Raw genomic sequence first — 12936 nt, 5'->3', positions numbered from 1 at the left:
ACCGTAGGGATTGGTCCAGAGAGCGACATCGCTGATTGGCCAGCGTTGTCATGTGCGCTTTTGGCGCCCGAAATAGTTAGTTCGGAGAAGTCTTCGAAGAAGACAGTGAGTTTTTGATGGTTGTCCTTTACCTTGTTGTTTAACTTTGTATTCGAATATTGCTGCTGCAATAAACTTCTTCTACAACCAACAAGTTTCTGGACTCGCCATACTATACAAATAAAATTGACTTGACTTGACTCACCTCTCCAACTATTTTGTTCATTTTTCTGAACTTTTTTTGTTGTTTATAATGGTGTTTGTAGAGTACTATGATTACATATCTGTTGTGCTGCTGCAAGTAAGAATTTAATTGACATAAAAACAATAACATGCTCTTGACTCTTTCTCTCTGGACTCTTACTTAACCCGTCTGTGACTGGATTACATTTCTGAATGAAAGGCATGGCAGAGGAGTTCATTCCTGTGTGATGTGGCTTGCAGCGGATCCAACCACTTCATATTCTGTTATCGGCACCGGCACGGTGGCGCAGCGGTAGATTTGCTGCCTTACAGCGCCAGAGGCCCGGGATCTATCCTGACTACGTGTGCTTATCTGTACTGAGTTTGTACGTTCTCCCTGTGACCTGTGTGGGTTTTGTCCGGGATCTCCGGTTTCCTCCCACACTCCAAAGACGTACAGATTTGTAGGTGAATTAGCTTGGTATAATTGCAAATTGTCCCTAGTGTGTGTAGGATAGTGTTAGTGTGCGGGGATCGCTGGTCGGCGCGGACTCGGTGGGCCGAAGGGCCTGTTTCCGCACTGTATCTCTAAACTCTAAGATATCTTGCATGAAGGATCACTTATCTACTTGCAGGGACTGCTGTGGGTACAGGTGGTCTCAATGTGGGGATGTGATGTGATGGCAATGCCAGACACGTGGCTGAAAACAGGTGTCAATGGACATTAAATGTTCCTGGGTACAGAGTGTTCAGTATGGACGAGAAAGCAAATAAAAGAGGAAAGGTAGCAGTGCTGACTAAAGAGAATATTATAGTGCCGAGAGGGAGGACAATACAGAAGTGGTCAAAGACAGAATCTGTTAGTTGGAGCTGAGGAACTGTAAAGGGAACATTGCACTGCTAAGTAATCCATGTGACCAAGGAGTGGGAGAGATAGAAAGGAATAAAGTGGAACTCCGGCATAAAGATTTGTTACTTGAGGAGGAGAAGCCTCAATTGAATGAAAATCTTGTTTGCAGCAGCTTCACAGGCTCGTAGACACAGAACATACATGATGCAGATAGGATAAGTGACAATGAAACTGTGCAAACACTAGAGATTGACGCAACAACAAAACAAGTCCATCGCAGTGCGCACAAGTTCATGGTAGAAAACAAGTGAATGTGCCAAACATCTGAATGATTGGGTATTGTTGCTGGTGGAAGACCTGGGCCTGTCTCACTGATCTTGCATTCACTTGCTGACAATTCGTTTACATCAGATCTCAGGTGGGACTGGTGAATTGCTCTGATGGTGAGCCAGCACAGACACAAGGGACTGCATGGTTTCCTGCTGCACTGTAACCATTGTATTATGCCACGAATAATTGTATTCATTTCTGAACTGATCTCTGACTCACTTTTCACTTTTCTAAAGTGAATTAATATATAGTCGTAGAATCATCGAGTCTTACAGCGAGTCTTACAGCCGTTTGGCCCAACTTGCCCACAACGGTCAATATGTCCCATTTGCACCAGTCCCACCTGCCTGCATTTGGCCCACATCCCTCTAAACCTGTCTAAATGTTTCTTAAAAGTGACAACAGTACTTGCCTCAACTACCTCCTCCAGCAGTTCGTTCCATTCACCCACCACCCTTTGTGTGAAAAAGTTACTCCTCGGGTTCCTATTAAATCTTTCCCCCCTCACCTTAAACCTATGTCCTCTGGTTCTCGATTCCCCTACTCTGGGCAAGACATTCTGTGCGTCTACCCGATCTATCCCTCTCTGAATATCCAATATTCCAATATCAGAATGATTGTTTCTTTGTTTGCTATTCATTCACAGGATGTTAGTGTCATTGGCAAGAATATTGCCTATGACTTATTGCCCTCATCAAGATGGTGACAGTCTGAAGAAGGGTTCCAACCCAAAACGTCACCCATCCTTTTTCTCCGAAGATGCTGCCTGACCCATTGAATTGCTCCAGCATTTTGTGTCTGTCTTTGGTATAAACCAGCATCTGCAGTTCTTTGTTTCGACAATTGGTAGTGAGCCACCTTCCTTTGAACCACTACGGTTTATATTTTAAAGCCACTAGTACAGTGTTTGGCATGAGAGTTCTAGGATTTAGACTCCGTGACAAAATAAAAAAGAAAGACTTGCTTTTTTCCCCCCCCCCGAAAGGTGAGAATGTGGAAGCGGGCAGTGTTCATTCAGTAAGTTAGATATATTTTATTCAAAATAAAGCATTTTGCAAAACACGTGAAAAGTGGAGTATACTTGGGAGAAATATGTGACACTAGAAATATTGTTCACAAATCTTTTCATTGCTGATTGTTCTTCCTGTCATTGAGATCTGATGTAAACTAAATTGTCAGCAAGTGAATGCAAGATCATTGAGACAGGCCCAGGTCTCCCCCCATCAAGCAATACCCATCCATTCAGATGCCTTGCACCTTCACTTCTTTTTCTACCATGCATTTCTTTTAATTGTGCGCACTACTATGGACTTGTATTTTTGCATTATCTCTAGTTTTTGCACAGTTTCATTGGCACTTATCATGTCTGTATAATGGATGCTCTGCATGTTATCTGAGTTTATTTGTCGGTGATGCAGCTGCAAGCGAGATTTTCATTGTCCCTGTACCTCATCGTGAGCATGACAATAAACCAAAGGTAGACACAAAATGTTGGAGTAGCTCGACAGGTCAGGCAGCATCTCTGGAGAGAAGGAATGGGTGATGTTTCGGGTTGAGAGCTTTCTTCGGACTGAGAGTTGGGGGAAAGGAAAATCAGAGGTGTGAAAATGGACAGAACAAATCAGGGCCGGCACCAATGACCAAGGAAAGGTGGAGGTGGAGGTTAATTCCCGGAATGGCGTGACTGTCGTATGTTGAAAGACTGGAGCGACTAGGCTTGTATACACTGGAATTTAGTCGGATGAGAGGGGATCTTATCAAAACATATAAGATTATTAAGGGGTTGGAAACATTAGAGGCAGGAAACATGTTACCAATGTTGGGGGAGTCCAGAACCAGAGGGTTTGGCCAGCAAGATGCTGTGGAGATATTCTTCATCAAGGGAGAATTTAGAACATGGTTTCAAGACCTAGTTGCTGAAAAAAGAGTTTGCCCATTTAACTCATCGAAGAGGAGGAATTTATTCTCTAATCGGTCATGAATCTGTGGAATTCTCACCCTCCAGGGAGCTGTGGAGGAGGAATTATTGAATATATTCATGGTGGACATTCGCAAGTTTCTGAACTGTAGAAAAATCAAGGGTGAAGGTACAACCCAAAATCAAGGTACAACCCAACAGTATGAATATTGATTTCTGTAATTTCAAATAACTCCTGCATTCTCTCTCTCTCTTTCTCTCCCCCCTCCCCCCCCCCCCCCCCCCCCCCCCCCCACCACCACAGTGGTTCCACTGTTTGCATCCATGTATCGCATTGTTATAACCTCTTCCACAGCCAAAAATAGACCATTGTGGGCTCCACCTTTCCTTGTCCATCGGTGCGGGCTCTGATTTGTTCTGAACCTTTTCATACCTGTAGTTTCCCTCTCCCCTGACTCTCAGTCTGAAGAAGGGTCTCGACCCGAAACGTCACCTATTCCTTTTCTCCGGAGAAATACCTGTAGTTTCCCTCTCCCCTGACCCGCTGAGTTACTCCAGCAGTTGTGTTTGTCAAGTGTGAAGGGAACAGGCAGGACAGTGGAACGGAAGCTACAACCTTACTGAATGATGGATCAGGCTGTGGGGCCATGTGGCTACCGTTGCTGCTCCTTTTTTATTTTCTTATGTGACTGGAATGATGGAAAGATGCTGCAGATGTTCTAGCAATCGCTGGTAGCCAGTAACATCTACTTCGCTGCCGTGTGCTGGGGCAACAGATTGATTCCTGGGATGGCTGGACTTTCATATGAAGAAAGACTGGATAGACTCGGCTTGTACTCGCTGGAATTTAGAAGACTGAGGGGGGATCTTATAGAAACATATAAAATTCTCAAGGGGTTGGACAGGCTAGATGCAGGAAGATTGTTCCCGATGTTGGGGAAGTCCAGAACAAGGGGTCACAGTTTAAGGATAAGGGGGAAGTCTTTTAGGACCGAGATGAGAAAGTTTTTTTTCTCACAGAGTGGTGAATCTGTGGAATTCTCTGCCACAGAAGGTAATCGAGGCCAGTTCATTGGCTATATTTATGAGGGAGTTAGATGTGGCCCTTGTGGCTAAAGGGATCAGGGGGTATGGAGAGAAGGCAGGTACGGGATACTGAGTTGGATGATCAGCCATGATCATATTGAATGGCGGTGCAGGCTCGAAGGGCCGAATGGCCTACTCCTGCACCTATTTTCTATGTTTCTAAGGCTGTAGACGCCAGTAGGATCAACAAACTCATCAGGAAGGCTGGCTCCATCCTGGGGGCAGAGGTGGATTCATGGGAGGTGGTCTTGGAGGGGAGAATGCTCCTCAATCTGCGGAGCATCTTGGACAATACAGCTCACCCCCTCCATGACACACTGGTCAACCTGAGGAGCACCTTCAGCAACAGACTGGTTCCACCAAGATGCAGCACAGAACACCACAGAAGATCCAGCTTCCCTGTGGCTACCAAATTGTACAACTCCTTCCCCTTCTGTCATGGGGTAGACTGACCCCCCCCCCCCCCAATCTTTGCACATCCCCAATCCTTTCCACTCGTCACTTTAATTTCATGTTTCATGTATTTCGTGGTTTTATAACTGTTGGCAATTTCCCTCCTGGGATAAATAAGGTTCTATTGTATCGTATCATGTCGTATCGTGCAGGCTGAATACAGATGGAGGGCCATTTGAGCGGGCAATGTTGTCGATTATGTTAGAGACTGAAGGCAATTTAAGGAAGATGAGAAAGGAGACAGGATGGTCACAATTACACAGGAGACCATCAAGGGATTTGGTAGGTGCTGCATGAAATCTGTGGAGGAATTTCTGATGACAGATTTGAAATATGAAGAATAGCAAAATGTCCAAATGAATGAATGAATGAATAAGTTTATGGATAGGTTTATTGGCCAAGTATGTGCATATACAAGGAATGTGCCTTGGTGCTCCGCTCACAAATGACAACACAAACATACAGTTAACAATTAAGAATAAAGCATAACCACATCAAAACAATAAGGATACAACATTACGGTCTAAACATGGGGGTGAAAATAAACCAGAGCAAAAAAAACTGTTTTTATGTCTGGCTGTGGCTGCTTTGACAGTCCGGAGTCGCCTTCCAGAGGGAAGTGCTTCAAAGATTTTGTGGCCATGGTTAGAGGGGTCAGAGATAATCTTGCCCGCTCGCTTCCTGGCCCTTGCAGTGTACAGTACGTCAAGGGGGGGGAAGGTTGCAGCCAACAACCTTCTCAGCTGATCGAACTATCCGTTGCAGCCTCCGGATGTCGTGCTTGGTGGCTGAGCCAAACCAGACTTTTAAGAGGGAAACGAGTTTGGAAAGAAGATGAGAGTTTGCAAGGAGACAGGGCTCACAGTTTACTTTGTTGATAAGAACACGAACAACAGATTCAATGGGGAAGTATACAGTAGTTTAGAGATACAGCGTGGGGACAGGCCCTTCAGCCCGCCGAGTCCTTGCCGACAAGTGATCACCCTGTACACTCGCACTATCATACACACTAGGGACTAATTTACAGAACCCAATCAACCTACAAGCCTGTACATCTTTGAAGTGTGGGAGGAAACTGGATCGCCCACAGAAAACCCATCCGGTCACAGGGAGAACGTACAAACTCCGTACAGGCAGCACCCATAGTCAGGATCAAACCCAGGTGCCTGGCGCTGCAAGGCAGCAACTCTACCGCTGCACCACCGTGCTGCCCTAAGGGGTTAGAATCATTAACAATATAAAGCATCAAACGGATAGAAGGGATGGGTAACCTGTTGGAGGTTGCTTGTCCTCTGCATCTTTGCAAAGGCTCGAGACGCAGTTTTAAATACTTGGGAATCCGCATCACAGAGGATCTGACGTGGGCAACGCACATTGCCGCACTGGTGGGCAAGGCAAAGCAGCGCCTTTACCACCTTAGACAGCTGAGGAAATTCAGAGTGTCTCTGAGGATCCTTCATTGCTTCTACTCTGGGGCTGTAGAGAGCATCCTGTCCGGCAACATTACAGTCTGGTTTGGGAACAGCTCCGCCCAGGACAGGATGGCCCTGCAGAGAGTAGAGCGTTCGGCAGAACGCACCATGGGAACTACACTCGTCCCCCTGCAGGACCTATACATCAGGAGGTGCAGATCCAGAGCAAGCAAGATCATGAGGGACCCCTGCCACCCCAGTAACGGACTGTTCCAGATGCTACGATCAGGCAAACGCCTCCGCTGTCACGCTGTAAAAACGGAGAGGATGAGACGGAGTTTCTTCCCACAGGCCATCAGGACTGTCAACTTTTATAACCCCAGAGACTAATTTTTTGTCTACACTATAGTAACTTATTAACTTTATTTATATGCTGTAATGGTAATTCTTTTTTGTGCACAATCCGCAGGCATTGCCACTTTCATTTCACTGCACATCGTGTATGTGTATGTGACAAATAAATTTGACTTGACTTGACTTGACTTGACTTGACTTGACTTGACTAGAGTGGATGTGGAAAGGATGTTCCTACTAGTGGAAGTGTCTAAGAGCAGGGGTGATAGCCTCAGAATAAAAGGACGATCCTTTAGGAAGGAGATGAGGAGGAATTTCGTTAGGCAGAGGGTGGTGAATCTGTGGAATTCTTTGCTACAGAAGGCTGTGGAGACCAAGTCAGTGGATATTTTTAATTCAGAGATAGATAGATTCTTGATTCTCGGGTGTCAGAGGCTACGGAGAGAAGGCAGAAGAATGGGGTTAGAAGGGAGAGATAGATCAGCCATGATTGAATGGCAGAGTAGACCTGATGGGCTGAATAGCCTCAATCTGCTCCTATCACATGAACTTATAAACATTAATCTTTATATTTATAGACACAATTGGTATTTAGATGAAATAGATAACACTGGGATGAAATTGCTGTCAGCATTATTTATAATAAATGTCCTGGCACACATAATACATTTCATATCATATCACATCCAAGTCCGTGCCGCCCAGCGATCCCCGCACATTAACACTATCCTACACATACTAGGGACAATTTTTACATTTACCCGGCCAATTAACCTACATACCTGTACGTCTTTGGAGTATTTCTCTGTGAATAACTTTAATTTGTTGAAACCTGGCAAAAATTTATGAATATTCAAATGAATGATTTAATTCAACACGATAATTTGCTGATTACATTTTCACACAATTTCACACAAGTCCCTTTTAAACAAAATCAATTGATTTTTTTAACTACATTTTTTCCCCAGATATTGTTTTCCTTTGCAGAGAGAAAAACTAAATCAGATGGCATTAACCTAGATTTCTGCAAGCTTGTAGCTTCATTTTATTCAGACACTAGATAACATACACTAAGAATTTAAGAACAGGAACATGACAACTAGAATATCGAACCATAAAGAAACAATTTCTAAGTGGACGTGATTATTCATTTAACTTTATTTTTAAAGCGATCTCCGCAGACACAAATACCTCTCTAGATGTCAACTCAGTATTCAGAAAACATAATCCTGAGGCAGGATTTCCACTGAGCAAAGGCCCATTGGATCAACTATGTTTATTTTCTAAATTCATTGAACTATAACATAACCTGAGGAGTGATCTTATAGAGGTGTCTAAAGTCAAGAGTGAATAGATAGGGTGTATACACAGAGGCTTTTACCCAGAGGAGGGGAATCAAGAACCAGATTCCTTGCTTAAGGTGAGAGGGGAAAAATTAAATTGGAACCTGAGGGGCTACTTTTCACACAGAGGGTGTTGGGTATTTGGAACGAGCTGTCAGAGGAAGTAGTTAAGGAAGGTACTATAATACCATTTAAAAGAAGGGTCTGAGGAAGGGTCTCGACCCGAAACGTCACCCATTCCTTCTCTCCCGAGATGCTGCCTGACCTGCTGATTTACTCCAGCATTTTGTGAATAAATACCTAAAAAAGTAAAATGATTTTTAAAATGTTTCCTTACCCAAGTTCTGTTTATTCGTCTTTGAAACATAGAAACATGGAAACAGAGAAAATAGGTGCAGGAGTAGGCCATTCGGCCCTTCGAGCCAGCACTGCCATTCAATATGATCCAAAATCATTACCCCCCGTTCCTGCTTTCTCCCCATATCCCTTGATTCCGTTAGCCCTCAGAGCTAACTCTAACTCTCTCTCTTGAACACATCTTGGTTCACTTACCTGCGCTGGTGGTGTTCTTCCAGGTGATTATTTCCCCTCTCCATTTCCGATCTGCTATCCTCGGCCCAGAAAGCACAGCAGAAAGACAAGAAATGAGCAAAATGCATGGTGAAAGCGGCTGGCTTCAAGGATAATGCAGGAGAGAAAGGGAAAAAACTCCACACAATCTATTGCTTTCCAAGACCTGCTTTTCCCCTTTCAGTTCTCACCGATCGACAGCTCAAATGTCACAAAAACATCACAAAACATTTAATCTGGTCCGTGGTCATAGCAATTTGAACTAAACCAGTAAATCCCACTGAATCATGCGAGAGGATTTTCAGTCAGCTAAAATCTAATTCTGCACATGTGAGATTGGAAGATACCTCCTTTAACTGAGGCATCATTGCCAAATATACATGCTACCAATCCAGACCTCCGTCACAGAATGAAAAATCTGATCAGAAATCCAATAAGTGTCACTATTTGTAGCAGCAAGCTGGTATTTTGAGGATTGTTCATAATGCAGAGGGCAATGGTCGTGCTGTTAATACATCCCATTGACCATGTAAAGGTATATGAAAATTAAACAGTGTGGGGCTCTTTAGCCAGGCAGTGACAAACACACCATTTGACACAAGCGGCACGGTGGCGCAGCGGTAGAGTTGCTGCCTTACAGCGAATGCAGCGCCGGAGACTCAGGTTCGATCCTGACTACAGGCGCCGTCTGTATGGAGTTTGTACGTCCTCCCCGTGACCTGCGTGGGTTTTCTCCGAGATCTTCGGTTTCCTCCCACACCCCAAAGAAGTACAGGTATGTAGGTTCATTGACTGGGTAAATGTAAAAATTGTCCCTAGTGTGTGTAGGATAGTGTTAATGTGAGGGGATCGCTGGGCGGCACGGACTCGGTGGGCCTGTTTCCGCGCTGTATCTCTAAATCTAAATCTCTAAATCTCAAAAAACCAGGATCATTATTTGCTGTTTTTTAGGAGTGAATACCATTAGTATCAGACATTTCACATCTGATAAGGTGTGTTAAAGGTTGAGGTTTATTATTGTCACATGTACTGATATACAATGAAAAGCTTTGTTTCGCATGCTATCCAATCAGATAGATAATCTATATACTAAAAGTCTCGTTTGTTTGTTTATCTGTGATCAAACTACAGCGAAACCGGTACACGATAGCTCGACAATTTTAGGCCCACCTTACTCACTTTAATGGTAAAGCAAGTAGCTTTATTGAAATTGGTGTTATATTTTTTAAGTTATTCACATTTTAAAGTTTAAATCTATCTCCTAGGGAGGGAGGGGGAGGGAGGGAGGGGGGAGGAAGGTGGATAAGGGGGATGGAGAAGGGGAAGGGGAAGTGGGGAGGGGAGGGGGGGAGGGGGAGGGGGAGGGGGAGGGGGAGGGGGAGGGGGAGGGGGAGGGGAGGGAGGGAGGGGGGAGGGGTAGGAGAGGGTGCTGCACCAATGCAGGAGAGGTTTGGGCCCAACGGGTCCACTTGGTCTAGTACTATATATAAATATAATTAAGCTAAACTCAAATACTATAGGTACAAAAGGGTGGCACGGTGGCACAGCGGTAGAGTTGCTGTGCCAGAGACCCAGGTTCGATCCTGACTATGGATGCTGTCTGTACGGAGTTTGTGTGTTCTCCCTGTGACCTGCGTGGGTTTTCTCCAGGAGCTCCGGATTCCTCCCACACTCCAAAGACGTGCAGGTTTGTAGGTTAATTGGCTTGGTATCACGGTAAATTGTCCCTGGTGTGTGTAGGATAGTGCTAGTTTGCGGGGATCAATGGTTGGTACAGACTCGGTGGGCTGAAGGGCCTGTTTCCGCTCTGTATCAGAAGGCAAAATATAGTTCTCAGCATTGTGGTGTTGTTATTAGTCCTGCACATTTAGTGTTCGAACTGATGATGAATGATGGATTGCATCACCACATTCAAAACATCGCTGAAGTCTCACCTGTTCAGTACTGCCTTCAACCACTGAAGGTCACCTCACCTTCTGTCTCCTTTCTCTGTTCGTTTACTTATTTACTTATTTATCTATTTATTCATTTCCCTATGTTCTCTAAATCTCTGTAAAGCGTCTTTGAGTATATGAAAAGCGCTATATAAATGTAATGCATTATTATTATTATTATCATCAATGGTGAACTGTAAGTAAAAATCAGTAATCCGAGCTTGATCTAATAATGGCTCCTTAATTGACCTCCCAAGGTGTAAAGGTTCACTGTAGTGTCATTTTGTTACCATCATCACCTCTCAAGAAAACTAGAGGTGGGAGGTTACTCAAAGGTAAACAGGCTAATTCACAGATTCCAAGCCCAGAGATTACAAAATTATGAGCAATTTTAGGCCACAGATCTGAGGAAGGATGTGCTGGCGTTGGAGAGGGTCCAGAGGAGGTTTACGAAAATGATCCCAGGATTGATTGGGTTAACATATGATGAGCATTTGACGGCACTGGGCCTGTACTCACTGGAGTTTAGAAGGATGTGGGAGGACCTCATTGAAACTTACCAAATAGAGAAAGGCTTAGATAGAGTGGATGTGGAGAGAATGTTTCCACTAGTGGGAGAGTCGAGGACCAGTGGTCATAGCCTCAGAATTAAAGGACGTTCCTTTAGAAAAGAGATGAGGAGTCATTTTTTGAGTCAGAGGGTGGTGAATCTGTGGAATTCATTGCCACAGAAGGCTGTGGAGGCCAAGTCAGTTGATATTTTTAAGGCAGAGATAGATAGATTCTTGATTAGTACGGGTGTCAGGGGTTATGGGGAGAAGGCAGGAGAATGGGGTTAGGAGGGAGAGATAGATCAGCCATGATTGAACGGCAGAGTAGACTTGATGGGCCGAATGGCCTAACTCTGCTCCTATCACATGATCTTTTGAAGTTGATTGAGAAAATCTAGACATTGAATCATCCCAGTGTCATCCTCTCCACAGCCACAATATCCAGGCCTCCCCAGATGATGAAAGCTCACTGCTCGATTTTCAGCCCACCTCTTCACCCCAAATTGACTCCCACCCCATGCAGGACACTGTCACTGCACTGAGTAGCTCCTTCAGTGACAGACTCCTTCACCCCAAGTGTGTGAAAGAGAGATATCGGAGGTCCTTCCTTCCCGCTGCTGTGAGACTGCACAACCAGCACTGCTCCCAGCAGACCAGCCAACGGACAGTTAACAGTAACAGTAAAAACAAACACAGTAAATGATGACAATTATCCTTATCATTATTTTTATTTATAATGAATGTCTCTTGCTATCCACTTTGGTGCTGCAACACTGCAAATGTCCCCGGTGTGGGACAAATAAAGGAATATATTATTATTATTAACACTGGAGAGGGAACTGTGTTGGGAGCATCGTAGGTTCAACAGGATAATTCATATTTATCTTTTAGACATGATTGTATCCTAAGCATTGTGTCAGTAAGAGGGACTTGTTGATTGATTACCCCTTGCCAGAGGATTGCACAATGTTTGGCCTAGATGGTGATGATGATACTTTATTGTCATGTGTACTTAGGTAGAGTGAAATTCTCAGTTATTGCATACAAAGCACACAACAGAATTACAAAATGTACTCATCCCTTCTTCGACCCCCCCCCTCCGCAACCACGCCGAGTCCCCCTTTGCTCTTGGCAGCGCAGCCCATCCACCTCGGCCCAACTCCGCCCTTGAAGCTGCAGCCTGGACCCAGCTCACTCTGACCTCGCAGTTCCGATATCGAGGTCTTGGCCTTGTTCTGGACTGAGGCCAGTACTTTTTCAATATTGGAGTTGAGGTTCCCTTTGGTCACATCAGTGGCTTTCCGGGCCTGGTCAATAATTGTGCTGATGACATTGGCATACCGGTTCTGTAGGTCGGTGTTGGCGGAGGATCGCGAGTCGTTCGCTTAATCCCACGAGGGAGTTCCTCAGAAGCTGCGTTAAAGTGTGTAACCAGGAGGGGGCAGCAGTGGGTTGGGTGCAAGATAGGACTGGGAGCAGGGGCAGGTGTGGCGAGTGAAGTAGGGACAAAGTGAGTGACTGGGAGGGGAGTTTAGGTTTAGTTTAGGTTAGGTGATACCGCCCTTCGGCCCACCGGGTCCGCGCCAACCAGCGATCCCCACACATTAACACCCACTAGGGACAATTTTTACATTTACCAAGCCAATTAAGCTACAAACCTGTACGTCTTTGGAGTGCGTGAGGAAACCGAAGATCTCGGAGAAAACTCACGCAGATCCAGGGGAGAATGTACAAACTCCGTACAGACGGCACATGTAGTCGGGACCGAACCCAGGTGTCCGGTGCTGCAAGCGTTGTGAGGCATCAACTCTACCACTGCGCCACCGTGTCGCACAAACCAGGACTGCGGTGAAGGATTAAAGCTGGAGACTTGATGTCAAGTATCCCGACAGGATTTGGGAGGATGCTGTTTC

This window comes from Rhinoraja longicauda, chromosome 5 (genome assembly GCF_053455715.1).
Source record: "Rhinoraja longicauda isolate Sanriku21f chromosome 5, sRhiLon1.1, whole genome shotgun sequence".
Classification (NCBI taxonomy): domain Eukaryota; kingdom Metazoa; phylum Chordata; class Chondrichthyes; order Rajiformes; family Arhynchobatidae; genus Rhinoraja; species Rhinoraja longicauda.
Note: the sequence above shows the minus strand (reverse complement) of the source record.